The 21,777-nt window shown below is 32.3% G+C and overlaps 2 protein-coding genes across 4 annotated transcripts in view; one reads left to right on the forward strand and one right to left on the reverse strand.

Moving 5' to 3' along the window:
- The window catches only part of LOC129234686 (regulation of nuclear pre-mRNA domain-containing protein 2-like), a 67,007-nt gene extending 51,256 nt beyond the window's left edge, over nucleotides 1-15,751 (reverse strand). For both annotated transcript variants that reach the window (XM_054868731.1, XM_054868730.1), the window contains exon 1: nucleotides 15,642-15,751. The gene's annotated coding sequence lies outside the window, so the exon portion shown is untranslated. The remainder of the gene's footprint in view (nucleotides 1-15,641) is intronic.
- Nucleotides 15,752-17,236: 1,485 nt separating this feature from the next.
- The window catches only part of LOC129234688 (cell growth-regulating nucleolar protein-like), a 51,091-nt gene continuing 46,550 nt past the window's right edge, over nucleotides 17,237-21,777 (forward strand). The window contains exon 1 of one of the 2 annotated variants that reach the window (XM_054868733.1): nucleotides 17,237-17,330. The gene's annotated coding sequence lies outside the window, so the exon portion shown is untranslated. The other variant, XM_054868732.1, reaches the window with a different exon arrangement.

Below are 21,777 nucleotides of genomic sequence, written 5' to 3' on the forward strand. Positions count from 1 at the left end.
AAATTTGATCATTTTGGAACAGTTTATATTTGGTAAATGGAATTAAAACTGAGAAATTTTTCTTCCTTTTTAACGTCCGACACCATGGAATTGCCCCACTGTCTGCCAAACATCAGAAACATTTATATTACAAGAATTATATTAATAACAATAGTTTTTAATGGTGAGATATATCCTGGCCAAATAATTGAGGGTACAGACCGGGAACTTTTCTACACTGGCCTGAAAAGAACTTCAAATGAGCAGGAAAAAACAGATGCAGAATGGTACAAGATAAATCAAGTTTTCCGGAAAAATCAGCGCTCCAGTGAGGCTAGTTTCAGCTCAAGGGTTATTTTCATTTAATCTGAATAAAATGCAAATGTGTTTTTAAATTCATGAAATGTAAACATTCTTTTTAGTCAAATAAATATCACAAAAATATTTTTGTTTCGCAAAAGTGTTTGTCGAAGGTATTTTTTAAATATTATAATTAAGTTATTGATTTAACTTTTTACAATTATTGTATGAAATGATTGACTATGACTTTGTGATTTTATTATATGGTCTATAAGAAGTTAAGGTAACATATTTCAACTATTAATTTATCATTCAGTACATGCATACAACATGTCCGTGTCATACAGTGTAACATCCGTTACAGCTCGCGTAACGTCTGTTACAAGATTTAAAAAATTTTTATCACAAAAGAGAATACGTGAATTTTAATACCAAGGTTCTGATAAATTAGAGGCATGTTTTGTGATGTTAAATCAAAAAAATTTGAACAAATTTACACAATAGATTCACAGACTTTTTAATCTGATCATGCCATAGCACAAATGATGTTCCACTTTATGTAACGTCCGTTACAGTTAAATATTATTTATTTTCTGCAGCTTAAATACAAAAATAAATTTTGAAACCTGATCAAAGTAATCTTCAATCTTGGTTTTATCAAGAAAAAATAACTTGCTCCTATTTGGAAGCATTTATATGCATCTCATAATCTTTTTATAATTGATTTTGTGTGTGAATGTAACGTCCGTTACAACGGAATTCACCTGTTGCCAACCCCGAAAATGGTGCAGGGGGAATGGGACGGGGGGGGGGGGGGATAACTGTGCTGAGTGGCAAGTGGTTTTCCGTTACATTTTTGTGATGCAATTACGGCAGTTAGTTTTTCTGAAAGGTGTTGGCACGATAAAACGAATTAGGATGTTGCCAACCCCAAAAATGGTGAGGAGGGGGGGGGGGGGGGGGGCTTACTGGACTGGATGCAAGTGGTTTCCTGTGTGATTTTTGTAAAACAATCATAGGGGATAGTTTTTTCTGAGAGTGGTCAGAGAGCAAGAAGGAGTAAATCCAAAAAAATTTCGTAAAAGGTATAATATGCAAAAAGATTTTGTGAAAGAGATGATATCCAAAACTGTATCAAAATAGAACCTGGAAGCCATGATATTCAAAATTTCAACAAAAATTGGTTAATTTACCAGTTTTAAAGGTAATACATAATTAAGTATAAGTAATAATTTTGTACAATCGCTGTACTGTACCATTTCTTACAAGAGTTTTATTCCTAATTAAATCTACATTTTGAAAAAGAGACAACAATTTCTAACCCCTGAGTAATTGAACAAAGGGTTGGGTGAGCCAGAGGTCAATCTTAGTTCTTCACATCAATAATATCAACATTTCATATTATTTAGAGAAAAATACATTTTTCTTCATTAAAAACATTTGAGCTCATAGTGTTAAACGAGTGAGAACATAAATTTTAAAATTAGGTCAGTTTGTAAAGTAAAAATTTACAACAGAGAGAAAAATCTAAAATTTCTTTATGTGGTAGAACATACTTTTCATATAGTAAGAATTGAAAATAACTAAATATATCTGTATATAAACGATTGGTTATCTTTTTCTTTGCAATGGACCCAAAATTTGTTTTTAAAAACTTCCTAATACGATTTCGGAACCAAAAGAACAACTTGCAGCTGCCTCATTTAATCATGAAATCTCAAAACTTTTAATAGGCTGTAAAGTCTAAACCATTTGAGATTTACCATAAATATTTTTTACACTTTCATAAATACACAAAAAAAATTAACCATGCCAAGTTTCAGTAAACTCGAGACTGTAGGTGCTAACCCACGTTTTTTGATTGACTTTTGCATTTTACCCAAAATAAAATAAAGAAAAAAAATATTGAAATGATGAATAAAACAAGCAGATATAAGATAGCATATAGTAAAAAAATCAGCCAATATTAAAAATAATTGAAATACTTGCAGGATGCAAAAAGATTGAAATCTCAAACGAGGCATGCAATTTTCGGCGCAGCATGTGTTTGACGTGGTTGGCATGATTCGAAAACATACATTTTTGGCAGATATCGCGGAGGATGAAGATTTGAGGGGGGGGGGGGGGGATAAAAAGAATAAGAAATCAAAGACCAAAAATTTTTTTAATCATATTTTTTCCCCGATTTTTGAGAAAAATAAGGCATGAAAGAGGCAAAAAAAAAGGAGGAGGAAAGCCGGAATTCCGTCAAAATCCGGAAAAATCTTATCCCAGTGAAAGGTATTGGCAGAAGGAAAATGAATTAGAATGTTGCCAGCCCTGAAATTGGTGAAGGGATGGTGGGGAGGGGGTTACAACTAAAGGCATACCAAGTAGTACTTTGGCCCAGTAGCTGAGTACTGAGTACTCGGCCGAGTACGAATTATGTTTTAAGAAGAACCACCGACACACACATGATGAATTTTGAACTCATTAGAATAGGGTAGTATAGATCTCCATGTCCATATAATAGTTTTTAAAACAAAATCCAGCTGAAATTTAACTATGCAATATTTCAAAGATTTTGTTGGTGTCAAAAGTTTTACAAATCTAGTCCAACAAACATAAATAATTTTTAAAAGCAAATAAAACATTAAAAGTACAAACGTGCAGGAACACTGCAGACACATGTTTCTGCATTACAAGGAGCATATTTTTCAGTGCATAAAATATGAGCTAATGAACGTAAGGACATCCAACAAAAAAAATCTGACTTTTATCAGATGTCTTTAAATCTATAAGCTCACATTTTGTGCATTGAAAAAGGCATTCCTTGTAATTCCAAAATACGTTTCAGCAGTGTTCCTGCACATGTGTGCTTTTAAGGTTATTTTATTTGCTTTTATTTTTTTAAGCAAATGTATTTTTATACTTCTATTAAATAATTTTTGTCTGTAGCAAAACTCCATTTAATAATATGAAAATTTCTTATTTTCTTTGCTTACCTTTTTTTGCCCCCTTTTTAATAAATAAGTTCTATTAACTTTGGGGACGTTAAAATCAAGATTTACTTCATTGAAGCATAACAAACTTCATTATTCTCAATATTTAAATTTGACTTGTAAATATGGATTGTAAATGATTGCAGTTTATTATATGCTTACACCTTTTTATTAGTAGTAAAATCTGTCTTGAACAATATTCAATTTTTTACAACTACTCGGTATTGACCAAGTATCTGATCCAAATTTGGCCAAGTACCGAGTACTCGGCAAATTGGCAGAGTGGGCGGAGTTCCGAATAGTTACTGAGTAATCGGTACGTCTCTAGTTATAACTGCACTGGGCAGGGTTGGTATAAAAACCGTTTTCTTTTTTTTTTTTTTTTTTAAAACTTTTGTTTTTGTTTAAACCATTTTTTTTTTTTGGTTTAAAACGGGTTGTTTTGCTTTAAATACCTACTATTTGTAAGGAAAACAATTTTATTTTAGGAAAATCATGAAGATTTTATCAATTAACTGCTAAGGATTGTTTCTCATATTTGTACCTAATTTCTTGGTAGAAAAAATATGTACAGATTTCTATAGGAGAATATTATTTGAAAATCTTTAACTATTATAAAAAATACAGTACGCAAATGGGCCTTGGTATAAATAATCAAAGAAATAATTTACTGTGATAGTTTAGACATTATGAATTACAAATTACCAAGGAAAAATACTTGTAAATTTTTAATTTCCTCATAATCATAACTATCTATGATAAATAAAAAACGAAAAAGAAAATTAAAATCACACATTCTTAAACATGGAAAGGATTTTTCAGTATCTACAAATGAATCATAACTACAGAACTCAGGGATGAAAACAGCCCGAAGTCAAAAAATAGGAAAAATTGCGAAACTTAAAATTTGAGTATGTGCATATATTTTACACTATGCGAAATTATATTGATACCATACTGTTTTTTAAATATTAATAGATAAATGTTTTTTTACTAGTAGAAATGCTAACAAATGAATAAATAGAATAAGCTTGCATTTATTTAAGATTTTAACAGATATATCAATTCCATTTACCACTTTCAATTTCCCATAGCCCACAAATCAGGTGAAATTAAAACTTTAAAATTTGACATCTAATGCTATAAAACTTCCATATAATTAAACACTTAATACAAGCTGTGTGGCTAACCTTGGAGAAACAATTTGAGGAGCATTTTGAAATTTTGTGGAGCAGCTGGGTATATATATTCTATAAAAATCATTAAAAAACTAAACCCAATCTAAAATTTTTTGAGCTTTGATGGTCATTTTAGGCACTAGAATAAAAATGATTATTTTTAAATTGATAAAAAAGTTTGAAACACTATGTCATGATTTGAGAACATAAGCATCTTTAACTTCCTATATTTACATGTCTGTCATAATAAAATAGCACAGTACAGTTAAAATAAATTTGAATTTCTTAAGATCTTCAAGAGCTATATCTTTGGTAAGCCTGATAAGCATTAAAACTAGATTTGAAGAATGATTTTGGCTTAAATTAACTTGAATGGAATAGGATAAACATTTTTGAATGGGCATGGCAGTCTTCATAAAAAAAATAAATAAATAAAAATAAAATAAAGTATAAGAAGGGTTGAAAATATTAGTCTACAAAAAGGTATTAATGTCTAAGCAGTAGAATGGCATAGCAGATACAAATGAGAGAGTGTTACAGAAGCGGATGCAATTGGATTTCAAAAGCTACATCTAACGATTGCACCCAATACCGCCATTCTCCATCATTTCCCCCTTCACTCCTTTCACCCTCTTCACCAACAGCAAAAAGTACTTCTTTGTACTCAAGAAAGAACATGTGCCTCAGCAAGAATCCTGTTGGGAAGGTCGGGGCAGAAGGGAGGTGAGGGGGATTTGCGCGATCCGCTAGAAAGTAGCTGTGAAATGGACGTGGCAAAACAATGAGCGTAAAAGTCTTCAGTAAAAAATAAAATACATACAAGAAGGGTTGAAAATAGTAGTCTACACAAAGTTATAAAGGTTTAAGTGATAGGATGGCATAATAGACAAAACTGAGCGAGTGTTATGGAAGCGGATGCAATTGGATTTCGAAATGCATAAACGCTGACGCTTTCTACGTCACGAAACGAAGTTCCTTTCTTCTTTTTACCTTAGAAAGAACACGTGAGTCAGCAAAAATCCTGATGGAAAGAACGCAATCGCGATTGATCGCTTGAAAATGCTCGGTAGCCGGGAAATGAAAAAAATACAAAAAGCGGAAAATCGCGGATCCGTGGAAGATTTTCATCCCTGAGAACTTTGAAAATTAAAAGATTTAACCATATTTTGTTCAAAGATTTTTTTTAAAAAGTTACAAATTATGTAATTTATTTACCTAATGTATTAGTGAAAACAATTGAGGCAGTGAGAAGCAAAGGGATTGTAAGTGGCAAAATTAAAAATTAGGAGATGACCAGTACACATGGTAGATGAACCTCTCTGACTCATAGGCGGATTTATGACTGAGTTCCTGGGGAGGGGCAGGATTTTTTTTTGAGCAACATTCAAATTGCCCCCCCCCCTCCCCCCCCAATGTTTTGGTCTGTTTTCCTGTGATGCATAAGGCCATGCTTTACTTTTTTTGTGTCGTTTTTATTAATGTGTCTTTTCATGCTGTCCTTTTTGAATTGGCTTTAAGAGAGGTGACTGGTACCAAGAGAGTGATGCAGGGCTCCCTTTTAAGTGGGATATTGAATATCTCCAATTTTAGGGGGTTCAGGGGTTTCTTCCCCGGTTTTCAATCCAAAATAATGAATATAGGCGTATTTTCAGCACCCTAGTGAAAGCTGTACTATTTGTACTTAATGTTCTTTTTTTTTTTCTTAAATCAGAAAAGGACATTCGCTATTCTCTTCATTTTCATTGAACTATTTAAGGAGTCACAGTACCTTTCAAACATTTTTTTGAAATTTCAGTAAATTTTATATTTTTTTGAAACCATAACATGCATACTTATTTCTTAATCAATAATTTATTTTCAAAATTTAAAAATATTGCCTAATTTTTAAAAATGAAAAATTGAAGAAAATTTTAATTTTTTGAAATTCCTAAGGTTTTTTTATTTTTGCACTAATTAAAAATTTTTTTTTGCTAAACAATCACTATAATCATCTCTAAAAATCTGTGCATTCATTTGCTTATGAGTTTATTAGAAAATTTTCTTTGATTAATTATATAAAAAATCAAAGTTTTTTTTTTTTTTTAATTGGTTTTTAAAGGTTTAACATGCTGTAAGCATTTTTGAGTAATTTATAAAATGCTTATCCAATGCAGTTTTGTCAAATATGTTATCCTAATTGCAAAAAGTATTACTTTAAAGCTGTATCTTTAAATAGAAGAAAATCCTTAGGGATTCTAATGACATGAAAACACAAAAATACCATCATCGAGAAATAGCAGTTTAAAGTTTTTCTTTTTCATAAGAACATATAGCGAGCATGGCCTAAAACCACTCATAACTTTTCAAATATTTGAACTAAAGCAATGAAACTTTTTCCCTGTGTTCAGAATAGTGTTTAGTTTTGAAATAATCAATAAAAATTTTTTGATTGTTTCATCATTTTTGAGGTACTGTAACCCCTTAAAAAAGAAAAAAATATATATTCTTTGTTTTAAGATTTTTGAAGATGTGTTGTTACTATTTTAAGTCCTCCCAAAACATTGGGGGGGGGGGGGGATTGCCGCCCTCTGCCCCCCCCCATAAATCCGCCCATGGTCTGACTCACCCTAACACCTTAGGGAATAAATGTCAGACTGGCGAGGCTTGGAAAGGAACAAAAGGGAAAATGGTAGATAAGAATTACAATAGATGCCTCCAGGGAAAAGTTTAGGGAGAGGGAAAATTTCCAAGGATATTTTTTTCGGTATTGATCGGTAGACCGCCATCTTGGACTACAAAATGCTAATATTGTCTCTCTAAAAGTCCACTGCGAAGATGTATTGAGTAATACAATTTGTTTCTCATTAACTGTTTTTTTTTCGTTCAAAATATTTTAAGATTCTTAAAGATATCATATTCTGTACTACTGTAAATGGAAGAACTTTTTATTTTAAAACTTTATTATTAGTCAAAGGGGTTTCCCAAATATTTCATAATCTCTTCGAGAAATATCTTAATATCTTTTATACAGTACATTTTTTTTTTCAAACCGAAATATTTAAAATGTGAGTTAATGTTGGATTGCTATTTAGAATATAGATATTATGGATATGCTGAGACAAAAAAAAAAAAAAAAAATCAGTCATAAAAAAAAAAAAAAAATCGGAAAGTTGCTAACTATGAAAACTGAATTTAGTTCATACGCCTATCTATTTTACCTATCTTATTATTTAATTAAAAAAAAGAAAAAAATTCCCAATACAGAACAAATTTAGTAATTTAGAAATACAGTGAAACCAGTGTATAACGATATATATATATATATATATACTGTTTATAATGATAACCTGTCTATTACGATATTTTTTTTAGGTCCCAAACAGTATTGTTGTAGACAGGTTTTACTTTATCATGGAAATAATAAATTAAAACTAACTGCTCGTATTATTCACATAAAGTTCTTTATTTTTATGAAGTACACATTAAGGCCATTTCCCGGAAAGTGGTCACTTTGTCTCGCAAGTAACACCTCATATATTAGATAAAAAAATAATAAATTTAAATCGGCATAGAACAATATATCTTGTTTCTTAAGCACACATGCATGTGGGATTTATTTTTAAGTAAAAAACTTTGTCATTCTTTTTAAAACTTCTTAATGCTCTTAACCCTATCTGATGTAGAAAAATCAAAGCTTTTCTACTTTCTTCTATATCTAATATGTAGAAGAAAGTATTGGATTCGTGCAAATTTTCAAATTTCGACGGATTCGAACGTTTTGAGGCGTGTTGAGTCCATTTCGACTATTTTTGGAAAATGTCTGTCTGTCTCTGTGTGTGTGTGTGTGTCACGTCTGTGTGTGACCAGTTTTTTGTGGCCGCTCTACAGCAAAAACTACCGCATGAAATCGAACGAAATTTGGTACACATATGTGCCCCCATGTGAACTTGTGCCCATTGGTTTTTGGCGAGAATTCCTCCAAGGGGGGTGGAGCAATGGGACGTTTTTTGAGTTACGCGTGATTGCTATTCCTCAGGAAGTAACTGGCGGAATCAAACAAAATTTGGTCCATATGTTGCCAGTAACAGGAACAGGTGCTGATTCAATTTTGGTGTCAATAACTCAAACGGGGGTTGAGCTATAGAACATTTTTCGTCGTCAATTGTGACTGCTGTATCTCAAGAAATAATGAACGGAATGAAAGAAAAATTTATCGGCAAGTAGTTTTTAGTGGGTATAAGAGCTGATTTTATTTTGGTGTCAACAGCTAAAAAGGGGGGTAGCGCAATCGCCCGTTCTTTTTTTCCATTGTGAGTGCCCTATCTCAAGAAGTAATGCTACGTTCTGGTTGAAATTTGGAATATATGTGAATCCATATGTAAACAGGCTTTGGTTCAATTTTGACGCCAATCGCTCCAAGAGGTGTTGATTTTTTTTTTTGAATAAAAATAGCTTTATTAATGCAACAATAAGAAAGATAAATCGTAATAGATTGTCGTCTGCGTATTTCCCGTGATTTTAATTGTATGGAAATGATCGGAAATATTATCTCAATGATTTAAAATTTTAACTGTTGCCATCTTATGTTTGTTAACAAATAAAATATTTGTAATTAATTCAAGCAAGGCTTTTAAAATAACTTTCAATTTTCGCTCTTTGCTTTGCTTTTGCAATAATTCAGACATTGAGATGGTCGTCAAGTTTTTGCATGTGTAATTTTGTTTTCATTGGGAATATTGCTTCCTTGTCAAGCATGGGGAGGGATCAGAAAAAAAAAGAAAAATATAGAAGAAAGTTTCGTGATGGCCACAACATACTAGTTTATAGTTATTTTAAAATAATTTTTGTGAGCATTTTTTAATATTTTTCTTTTAAATTTTTCTTCTTTACACTGTTAGACTTGTGTTGAAACCTTGATTGAAGTTAGAATAAACTAACAGTTAATAATTAATTTGACTATGGACAATGTCTTCGGGTCTAAGATTGCGTGCCAAAATTCAAAAGAATCTGATAGCAGTAGGTGGGCGAAATTTGAGTTGCAAGATTCCGTGACAAAATACATACATACAGATGAAGCTAATAAAAGTAATGTGTGTACTTTTATTAGCTTCATAAAAGTACATAATAAATTTTAAAAATAAAACCAAATCAAAATGGATTTTAGTTGATAAGTATGTTATAGAAAGCATGAGAAAAATTTTAGCAGTTGCGTGGGATAGGAAGTGGGCATTGTGTTTGTATCCCAAATATTTTGTTAGTTGCTCAAACAAGTTACACAAAACATATGGATACATTGGAAATGGATACATATAATGGATACATTGGAAAATTGCAAATGAACTGCAGAGATTACAGAAAGAATGAATAAAACAGAAAGTAAAAAGGTTCGAAAGATTTTATTGTACTGCAATGAGAACTAGTATGTTGTGGCCATCACGAAACTTTCATCTATATTTTTCCTTTTTCTGATCCCTCCCCATGCTTGACGAGGAAGCAATATTGCTGACAAAAACAAAATTACACATGCAAAAACTTGACGACCATCCCAATGTCTGAATTATTGTAAAAGCAAAGCAAAGAGCGAAAATTGAAAGTTATTTTAAAAGCCTTGCTTGAATTAATTACAAATATTTTATTTATTAACAAACATAAGATGGCAACAGTTAAAAATTTTAAATCATTGAGATAATATTTCCGATCATTTCCATACAATTAAAATCACGAGAAATACGCAGACGACAATCTATTACGATTTATCTTTCTTATTGTTGAATTAATAAAGCTATTCTTATTCGCCAAAAAAAAAAAAATCAACACCTCTTGGAGCGATTGGAGTCAAAATTGAACCAAAGCCTGTTTACGTATGGATTCACATATATTCCAAATTTCAACCAGAACGTAGCATTACTTCTTGAGATAGGACAATGGAAACACAATGGAAAAAAAGAACGGGCGATTGCGCTACCCCCTTTTTAGCTGTTGACACCAAAATAAAATCAGCTCTTATACCCACTAAGGGCTACTTGTCAAAAAATTTTTGTTTGATTCCGTTCGTTATTTCTTGAGATACAGCAGTCACAATTGACGACAAAAAACGTTCTATAACTCAACCCCCGTTTGAGTTATTGACACCAAAATTAAATCAGCACCTGTTCCTGTTAATGGCAACGTATGGACCAAATTTCGTTTGATTCCGCCAGTTACTTCCTGAGAAATAGCAAGCACGCGTAACTCAAAAAACGTCCCATTGCTCCACCCCCCTTGGAGGAATTCGCGCCAAAAACCAATGGGCACAAGTTCACATGGGGGCACATATATGTACTAAATTTCGTTCGATTTCATGCGGTAGTTTTTGCTGTAGAGCGGCCACAAAAAACTGGTCACACACAGACGTGACACACATACACACAGACAGACAGACATTTTCCAAAAATAGTCGAAATGGACTCAGCACACCTCAAAACGTTCGAATCCGTCAAAATTCGAAATTTGAAAATTTGCACGAATCCAATACTTTCTTCTATATATTAGATATAGAAGAAAGTTTTTTTTTTTTTTTTTTTTTTTTTTTTATTTCCAATGGCTGGCAGGAAGAAAAGGTTACAAAGAACAAAATAGCAAAAACAAACACAATACACAGAACAAGGAAAAATACAGAAACAATAGGGTGAAATATTTAGCTGCCGATACGCTCTCTTGCTTCCCAATAACGGTCACACAGGCTACGTCTGGAAAGCTGGGTGCAAGTGTGCAGGTGACGAATGTCCATTTCTTCGTTTGAATTGCAAGGGGACAATTGGGACTCTTCACAATCCTTAAGCGGTAAAGATGTTTTGGTAAACAGTCATGGCCAGTTAAAAGTCGAAACAAAGCCACTGACTCTGCTCTTGGTGCTGAAGGGACAAAATCACGGTTTATAAACCAAGCTTTGTGGTTGCTTCTAGCTTTTAGGTCTTGCCAAAAAAAGACTCTTGATTTTTTCCTCATATATAACTTTATTGCATTGAATGAGACTGGCTCATTTGGTAGTTGAATAATAGCAGACCCCCTCTTGGCCAGAGCATCAGCAAGCTCATTTCCTCTAATCCCACAGTGTGCAGGGATCCACTGCAACACCACTTTTATATTCTGCTGCACCAGATCGTTAATGAAACTGCGACATTCAGAAATTTCCTGCGATTTGCAGCTCTTTATCGATGCTATCGCCTCAATAGCCGCTTGAGAATCCGATAGGACAACGCATCCCTTAAGTTTAAAATCACGGTATTTCAACTGATCTAGAGCCAGGTGTATAGCTTTTACCTCTCCATCGAATGCAGAGGCATATTTTCCAACAGGAATAGAAAAAGAAAAGTGCTCACTGTAGACGCCTGCACCTGCATTTATATGGTCTGCTACTCTTGACCCATCGGTATATATATGTATCCATTCACTTTCGGGGTATTTGGTGTAAATCGTCTCCAGAGCAATGGCCCTAAGAACTACTTGGTCAGTCTCACTCTTTAAAACAGGCTGTATCAAATTTAAATCATAATTCACTGGTTCGTATTCGCATGAGTTTGTTGGTAAAGGGAGCGACTGTAGGTTAGAATTGATGTCATACATTCGTTTTGTATCAAGCGCAAACTGCACAAACCCCTTTTGCGTTTTGAGAGATCTCGGGTGCAACTCCGGTTTCCATTCGTTTCTAAATGGTATTCTTTGCATTTTTTCAAATAAAAGTAGAGTTTTCTCCTCTATGTATGATTTCATTGATCTGAAGTTAGTAAATAAAAACAATGCATCCAGTGGTGTTGATTTCACGGCTCCTGTTATTAGGCGGAGTGCTTGGTTATGTATAGTTTCAACTCTGTTCAGGACATGTTTTGATGCAGTGCTCAGTACCTCACAGCAATAGCTCATTAATGGGAGAACAAACGTCCTGTAGGTAATTTCAAGCGTATTACGACTACAGCCTCATTTGCAGCCCGCTAGGCGTTTCAATACGTTTAAACGTCTGCATACCTTTTCAACAGTCTTCTCAACGTGGGATTTCCAATTAAGCTTGCTGTCAAAAGTTACTCCCAAATAATCATATTCATCAGTATGGGATAGAATATCCTGTTTAAATTTTATTTCAGGTATATAGAAGAAAGTAAAAAGGGAGTTTCAGATTGATTGGAAGTTAAAAAATTTGAAGATGAATGTAATTTTTAAAAAAGAAATGCGATTTTATCACAAGTGCTTCAACACAATGTTCCAAACTGCTCACCGTTCAAAAGAACGGTCGTTCATTTTTTAAGTGAATGAACGGATTCGTTCATTTTAAGGAATCATTCTTTTTGACCCGTTCGTTCATGAGCGACAAACACATCTCTAGTGCAGACTAAACCGTCAAAATTTTTAGAGGTGTTTGAAAATTTTTTTAGTCTTAAAAATTCTTTAAAGTTCAGTGGGGGTAGTGATGTAAAATACCTGGGTATTTATTTTTAGGGGTAAATACCCAGGGTATATACCTGAGTAAATACCCAAAATGGGTATTTACCCGGGTATTTATTTCAAAAATTTATATTCAATTAAAATTCTTTTCTGTCTGTATTTCACTATGTATATATATAACCAATCATATACAAAATAAATTTTTGCCCAAAAATTGTAAGCAAGGCAACAGAAAACAATTTTTTTTTGTTTTGCTTATTAATGTGAAAACTGTTTCTATATTTGCCAGGTTACCACTTAAATAGCAATAAAATAAATAAATATCATCATAATCTTAATAACTTCTCAGTAAATTCTTCCAAGCATCCCTCATGGTTCCTTTTTTTCATTTTGGATATGACTAACCTAGATTGTGATTTTGAAAATCTGAAGTTCATTATTCAATTGCTTATACTTGACCAATTATGAGATTGAAAAGAAAGATTCTTTGATTCACCAGGGGCCAATCCAGGATTTTTTTCTCGCTACCTATTTTTGTGAAAGTATTGCATCATTCTATTTTTGTGAAAGTTTTTTTTTATCATTTGCACTGTTTTTGCGAAATTTTAGTTCGAAAAGTGTCAATGTCATCTAGTATTATTTTTAACAGGTTTCGTTTTTTTTTTGGGGGGGGGGGGGGAGCTAAAAACCTAAGAAGTACAAAAAATACCATCATAGTTTCAGCTTAATGGGCTATGTACTGTGTACAATATAGGAAATTATGAGAAAAACGGTTTCCCAAAACAGATGTTGAAAGATTGCGATACTATAGCACAAATACACTTCGGCGAACAACAGCTAAAAATTAGTTAAAATACTACAAAAAGGTTTCTATTTAAGCGATTGTTCATATAAACCAGCTTAGAATTTTATGAGTAAATTTTGTTTTTAAACAGAAAAACAAACTTTATATTTTAAAAGGCGAATTTTTGTGAAATTTTCGATGTTTTTGTGAAGCTACTGATTTTATTACTTGATTTTTGTGAAAGTGCCGATTTCAAAACAAGATTTTTGTCAAGGTACCGAAAAACGGCAGCAAAACCAGCCTGTATTGGGCCCTGTTCACGATGTGTTTCTTTCATATTTTCATCAAGTCTTTCAATAAAAAATATTATAAACTGTGTAATACATATGTATGTATCAGTTTTACCAATTATTTCATACTTAGATTTAAAAAAAAAAATCAGACTCACTTTTTGCATTTTTTTGTAAAATACCCAGTTTTTGGGTATTTACCCAGGGCTTGGGTAAATACCCGGGTAAATACCCAAAAAATATTTACCTACCCACTGGGTATTTACCCGATCCACATCACTAAGTGGGGGGTTGTAAAATTTGGAGGGGGAGTGCTCTGTCGCGCTTGAGGGGGAGGGGACATCCATAACTAAATCTGCATTTTAAGATCTGCAATAAAAAAGGCTAAATTGGTCATCTCGATAAACCAGGGATTCGAGCAATTTAGTCTAAGTTGAGCAGCAGTGCCGAGGGGAGGGGGGAGGGGAGTTATGGCGCAGACTACACCATTGAAATTTTAAAAAGAAATCAGAGTTTCCTTTCTTAAGATCTTCCTCAGCTTCGGGAACTATGAAAAGCGAAACATTTTTTTGCCTGATCCTGATGTTTTTTCCCCTTAATGTTCGACTTTGATGTGTCCATTGAAATATTTTAAAACTCTGTCTTAAATTATTCACGAAATGTGGCAAAACATCATTAATACATAACCGCACTGCCCTCTAGTGGAATTCCGCAAATTTGTCTTCAAGAATCTCAAGGAAAAAAGCAGTGGTCGGAACACAACAGTTGGGTATAACTTTGATATACACCCCCAAAAATTACACGCCAAATCTGGCATTTCCTACAGACTTTTTAGGGTTGCTGTTTCTTATTTTAGTGTTGCCAATTTAGGTTTTTTCAGCTTTTAGGTTTTTGATGTTGCTAAATTTAGTATTTTCTTGCATTTTGTACTATTTTTTGAGTTTTTTTTTTAAAGTTTTGTGGCAACAATTTTTGTGGCAACAAAGTTTTCTGTCAACAAAAACAAAAAAAGTCGCCAAATTTCCGATTTGGGGGGGTATATCAAAGTAGTTCCAACAGTTGTACAACAACTTGCATAAAATGTAACCGCTCTTGGCGATTTATTTTTATTATAAAATCATCAAAGAAAATTTTTAGTCACATACACCATAAGTACCTTACATTAATTTCTAAAAGCAAGAAATGTAATCCACACTGCTTAAGTAAAGGCACTGCATGGCAAAGTACTTGCTTAGTTTAATCACTTTCTGAGCTTAGTAAACAATAATATACTTGAGAGATGTTGATTCCCTACAGTAGTCTTTTACAACTGTTTTATCAAACTAATAAAACTATTTTGGTTTTCATTCTCGATATCAATAACATAATAAATGACTTTTGTCAACTAAGTCATTTCCCGGGGATTGTTTGATTATTTATGACGATCACCAATTTTTTGGGGAATAACCATCCTATTCTGGCAACATCGAAAAGTATGCATGCTCTATGGCGTGAAAAAGTACTGGCAACAATTTAAAAATTGCAAGTAGTCTTAGTTACAGAAATCTTAGCAAATTGCTGAGAAAAAATATCAACCGGAAAAACTAAAATAGACATATGCTTCTAAAACCGTGCCAACTACGATCGTGACAGCTTTGAACCAATCAAAAATTAAAGTAAACTGTTTTTCTTAAAAAGAGAAAAAGTAAAACTGAGAAACAACAAATTTACTTTGAAATTTGAAAAAAATTACCTTTAACCACCAAAGATTGAGTCGAAATGACAGGAATAACACGTTTTTATCAAAACATTTTAAATTACTAACAGATATTAGACAGCCATATTTGTTTGCCTTGACCTTCCATTAAATATGTTGCCATGCTACGAAAAGAAATAAATTAAAAAAATAATCATGCTAGGCTAGGCTAGGCTAGGCTAATAAAGTTACCAAGATTCCAGTATAAACCATAAAGTTGTGTAACCATATTGTTTTGGAAATTAAAGGCATCAGTTATTGTAAATTTTTAAAATTTTTAGATGTTATTCGGAACTCCAGCGCTTGAATACGCTACCTTGCGGTGATTTACAAAACTGCCAATGAAACTAAAACATTGCCACGTTGCGTTCCACGTGTGTCTGTTGACGTAAACACAGGCAGTTTGTTCTGAGTATTTATTAACGCAATCGATGAGTCTTAATTTGCTTTCAGCTACAGAAATTAATTCGTCCCTTAGTAGTATTCTCGAGCTTCTCAAAATAATGTTAGTTTTCCTTATTTCCTTCTAAAATATGAGTTGATTGAAAATAGTGAAAGCGAAAACTAGATTAACAAACTTGGATAGCGTTATACAAGGTAAAAAATTTTATTGTTTTGTATGAATTTGTAAGAATATGAGTTTTTTTTAATCTTAAATTAATTTAACTAACCATCTTTTACAGCAGCATTTAGTTGGAATGGACGGTATGCAAAATATTTTCTTGAATATATTATCGTAGAACAAAATGAAAAATGTTTCACCGAGAAAGAATTTACTTTATTCCTTTTATTCTCAGCTGAAAGGTTTCGCCAAATTTGTTTAGGGTTATAGTTTTAGTATTGTGCGAGCAAAGTAGCCTTGGCGAGATTTCGCGTTTTTAGTTAAACCATTTTTAATTTTTATCATGAGTGGAATAAAATGGTAGTAAGATAACAGAATTCGATAAGTAAAAAGAAATAATGGTCAATCAACTGAAAAGAAAACTACCACTATATATCCGTAAGAATTCTGTAGATGATTTGCATAACTTGACATAATTAAATCATAACTCAGAAATTAGAAAAATCGAAACAGAAAAATTTTAAATTAACCGATTCGGGAATTCGAGAGAAATAACTCAGCAACAAATGCAAAACAATAAGCGCTAGCCAAGCAAGGCAAAGAAGTATCATCTTCTTTCGATAATAATTTGTAATGTCATATTGAATTTTCTAGCATTAATTGTTGTTCTTGTCAGGCCACAATTATTATTTAGTTTTATCAAGAATTGATAAATACCGAATTCAACATCGTGGAAATAGCTGCTTAGAACTACGAACTACGTAGTTTGCATTAATCTTTGTCGTTTAGAAATGCTTCTGGAATTCTCATTTCTTTCTACGTGGGCCAGAATATCCACAAGACTTTGAAAATTAATTTAAAAAGAATAAAGCGAAAAATATCATACATACGAACAAAAATCACCACACTTTTAGCATTTTCTTCGTTACCACATGCGTTTGTTTTAGTTTTTAAGTCGGCCATTAGACAATGACTGCAGTGCCCCCTATAGTTCGTTGGAGTTGCGAATTTCCTGTTTTGAAAACTGTACGAGGAGTTCAAGCTCATTCTGCTAAACAAGTTTGAAGAGGAGAGCTCCAGAGTTTATCTCTTCGCGCACTCTTTGTCAGAGCTTTGACACGAATGTAATGTAATGTAATGTTACTTATTCATTAAACATTTAACTTAAAATCCATTTATAGTTTTATTTTTAATATCTAACTACCTTCAACGAGGAAACTCTTAAATTTATTGCATGTACGTGGTAGATTTCTAATAATTGAGAACAATATTAGCAGTAAGTAAAGATCTGATTTTTACTTTTTCTTGGAAATGTTTATGTTACATGGTGTAAGTTCCACGTGCATTTTCTTTAGAGATGATGGAAAAAAAGTTTCGTTCTTGCCGAGTCGTGAGATGTGATTCAGCTTGCAACTAATTATTTTGTTGATATTTTTTTTCCAGTAAAAATTATATGAAACAACACAGTCCGACCTCCATATATCGAAGTAGCAAATTGACGGAAAAAAATTCGATATATAGAAATTTCGATATATAGAAACGATTTTATTTTATCCTAAAAATCTCCTATAACATTAAAATTGAAACTAATTTTCGCGTATGAATCCCAATTTCTAATTTATACGAGCATTGGATTAAATGAAAGTTAATAATTTAAAAAATAACAGAAATTACATTTTTGCGCCTTCATACATCTTCATTCTTCGGCAATTCAACTTGATCCGCAACATTAGGGGATTTTCGTTTTCACAAATTGAGAGAAAGGTAAAAAATTAATCTACTTGAATGATTTTAACTGATGTGATATACCCCACCCTTGGCGACTTTTTCCTGTTGGCGCCAAGAAAACGATGTATGACGACATATGTCATACATCGTTCTTAGCGATGCTTTTTTAGCGCCAACAGGAAAAAATCAGATAAAAAAACATGATCAAAGCACTTCAGAACACAATATATATAAAAACAACATAAAAGCACAACAAAAAATATCACGAATATATGCTTCAAAAATGAACAGGGCCGGGGTTTTTTGTAAACATATTAAAATACAATGAAATAAATTATTGTATTAATTACAAGTCGAAATTAATGCATTAATTTTTTTTCATCATTTCTCCGGGATACGAGCCCTTGGTCTCATAGTACTTTCGTAATGAGACCTCGGCTCGCCGGCCCTTCCTCGGTCTCATTACGAAAGTACTATGAGACCTCGGGCTCGCCAGGACCTCGCTTCGCTCGGTCCGTTATCCCTCCGACTGTTAATATACATTACAGTCGGAGTATGGTCACAATTATGTATATTTATGTATATTATGCATATTCATGTGTATGTACACCCAAGGGTGGATCCTTCCGTTCAGTGTACAATAATGACAGTTTTAAGTGTGAAATATGCACCATTATTGTGCAGATTTATTAATAAAATTCAGCATTTTTAAGAGTGCAACCGAAAGAACTTTCAATTGTTAACTTAAAATTCAGTACCTAAAGGAGGCATGTTAATGTCTAAATAATTCGTGGCATCGATAAGGATTAACTTTTAGAACAAAATAACCAAACTATTTTTGTAAAATTAATTAACATACAGTAAAAATAAAGTTAAAAGCTACAAGAACCCCTCAAGGATTTGTAAAAAACAAAGAATTTCCGAAGTGAGAATTTTTATGTGAATTCTAAAATAAAGAACTTACCTTTTTATGGTATAAATCCTCACACTCAGTCCAAAACAAAACATCATCTGACAATGGCGCGTTATAGATACACACCACGTTGGAGTTAACTTTTAATTAACCTTCAAGTTAGAAGAAACTGGCATTTTCTAATGTTTTTACTTCAAAACACAACTACTGAATCTAAACTAACACAAAATAAGCATTCCTGTAAGGTATATTGCACAAAACAACACGTATCTCTCCTGCGTAAAACCAAGAACCCAAGTAAACAAGTTCGGACAAGTTTGCCTTCGCGTTGCCAACCACAGGTTAGTTTCACCAGGGATGCCATGCTTAAAAATTTATCGCCTCATTGGCGAGAAAAATATTTCAATTTTGTGCAAAAAATCGGATGTCGCCAAATGGGGGGGTATATCACATCTGTACCGAATGATTTTTACTGCAGCTATAACGACTAGGAACGACAATCAACAGATAAAAGGGATGACTTGAAACAGATTTTACAATGTTACTGGTTACAACTAAGATATTTGAAATAAACTTGAAGGAATTTAAGGATTCTAGAACCCAACAACGACCTATCTACGCACTCCTCAACCCCAGATTCCTTATGAGTTTCGTAGCAACCTTTAGTGAACATAATTTTCTCCCCTAACCTTTATTTTTCATGAGACAAACAGTCTAAAGAGGAAAAAAAATCTATGAATGTCTCGAAAAAAAAAATTCGATACATAGAAATTTTTTCGATATATGGAAACAATTTTTCTATGTAATGAACATAGAAATTTGCTGGGATTTCGATACATAGAAAATTTTGATATGTGGAAGTTCGAAATATGGAGGTTTGACTGTATTGTCTTTTAAATTATGCACAATTGTACCTTGTCATAAGACATATTAAAAGTAGCCTTTTTTGTGTGTATCTTGGAACCAGACGCCGTTCTATATTTGGTATTGAATTATATTTAATTTGATATTTACTGAGAAATAGATGTTACATCACATTATATACTTAGTTAATAATCAAGTGAACAACTTCAGTTGCAATAAAATGAAACAATTTCAAATATTTCATTCTTTAAAGCTTTCTTGCTTCGAAAATTTCAAATAAATCGTGTTGTTTTTTTAACATCTGCCTGTACAGATGTACTACTAATGAGCTCTTAAGCAATTTTATAAATTTTCTTTTATTTAGTAGTTATTTGGCCACAAAGTTTGACCAGTTTCATAGTCAATGGTCAAAATTATTAACGATAATCCAGGATTATAAAACAACCCGATAATTACCAAAAAATAGGGGATATCTCGATAATTGGGAATCTGACAATCTTTCTTCATTGGCATCAATTTTGGATCCAGCGCCTGAGCAAGAGGTATTTTTCTTTGAAAATCTAAACAAAGAGATCAGAAACATCTATTCACATAGAGTTACTATAAATCAGCAGGGTTACCAAAATAAAATTATTTATGCCAAAAATGAAATGACTGCGCCAGATTCCCAATTATCGAAATATCCAAAAAAAATAAATAAAAACTTGATCTTTCTTGTTTTATTTTTTATAAATTAAAACATGGGGAGATTGTCCATTACTTGCATATCGATCTAAATTCAATTACAAATAGTCTTGACTATTCAAGTCTGATAATTTAAGTTGTATGCAAAATGAGCATTATTATTAAAACTATAAAAGAAATGTTAAAACTAAATTGCAGAGTTGATAAAAATTGCAATTTTTAAAAAAAAATTAAGTCACAGTTAAATTATAATAATTAAGTTGAAATATATTTATAGCAAATTAATTTGTTCAAGTAAGATGTCTAATTCAATTATTGTTTTTAAATACATAGTTTAATGTGCATGTGTACCTCAAAAATATATACAGTCCAGTCAACTTTATTAAAATAAGCTCAGAGAAACCTTTTAAACCAATTCGTCTTGGCCACAGATCCTCTTTTCCATAAAATAATGAACAACAAACAATAAGACAGATTGGAAATGCAGTTCGACATCACACCCTCTCAAGAATAACCTCTTTCTTTTAAAAGAATAGTGCATATTGGACAGACCATAACACTTATTGTTTGGACAAAATTAATTACTAGTACTACAAAAAATATCTTTCTAAAGAATAAAATTTATTAAGATAATTTATTATGAAAAGAAATTATTTTTGACTGCTTCTATTTTTTTCATCGCATCTTAAAACGCCATCAAGTTAGTTAACAAAATTTGACTTTATCCCGCATTGTGGGAATTCAAAATCTGATACTTGCTGATTAGTTGGTGGTGGTAAAGGTTCTTCGTCAGAATTTGCACAAGCAAACTCTTCACGAACAGCTTATAAAATCGCTTTGTAGAACAATGATTTATAGGTAGTTATATTTTCCTCAATATTCAAGAAATATTTCATTTTTGCCCATTCCACATCCACATCTATTTCAAAATGATCTCGTTTGTTGGTCACTTTAGCTTTGTTGCTTTGCTGTTTATAAAACCACAGCTCGTAAAGCAGTTTTAAATACTGTTTTTGTTATAGCCCAATTTTTTTTTTTTTTTTTTTTTTTTGACCTATGTTGGCATTGATTTGAAATGTCTCTTTGTCCTAAAAGCATGATTATTTGAGTCATCCTGAAAAAAAAAGCTACTTTTTTCAAATTTTGCTAAATTTTTGAATATCTTAAAGCAGGGCCCAATACAGGCTGATTTTGCTGCCGTTTTTCGGTACCTTCACAAAAATCTTGTTTTGAAATTGGTGCTTTCCAAAAATCAAGTGATAAAATCAGTAGCTTCACAAAAACATCGAAAATTTCACAAAAATTAGCATTTTAAAATATAAAATTTGTTTCTCTGTTTAAAACAAAATTTACTCATAAAATAAAATTCTAAGCAGGTTTAT

The sequence above is a fragment of the Uloborus diversus genome, chromosome 1 (genome assembly GCF_026930045.1).
Source record: "Uloborus diversus isolate 005 chromosome 1, Udiv.v.3.1, whole genome shotgun sequence".
Classification (NCBI taxonomy): domain Eukaryota; kingdom Metazoa; phylum Arthropoda; class Arachnida; order Araneae; family Uloboridae; genus Uloborus; species Uloborus diversus.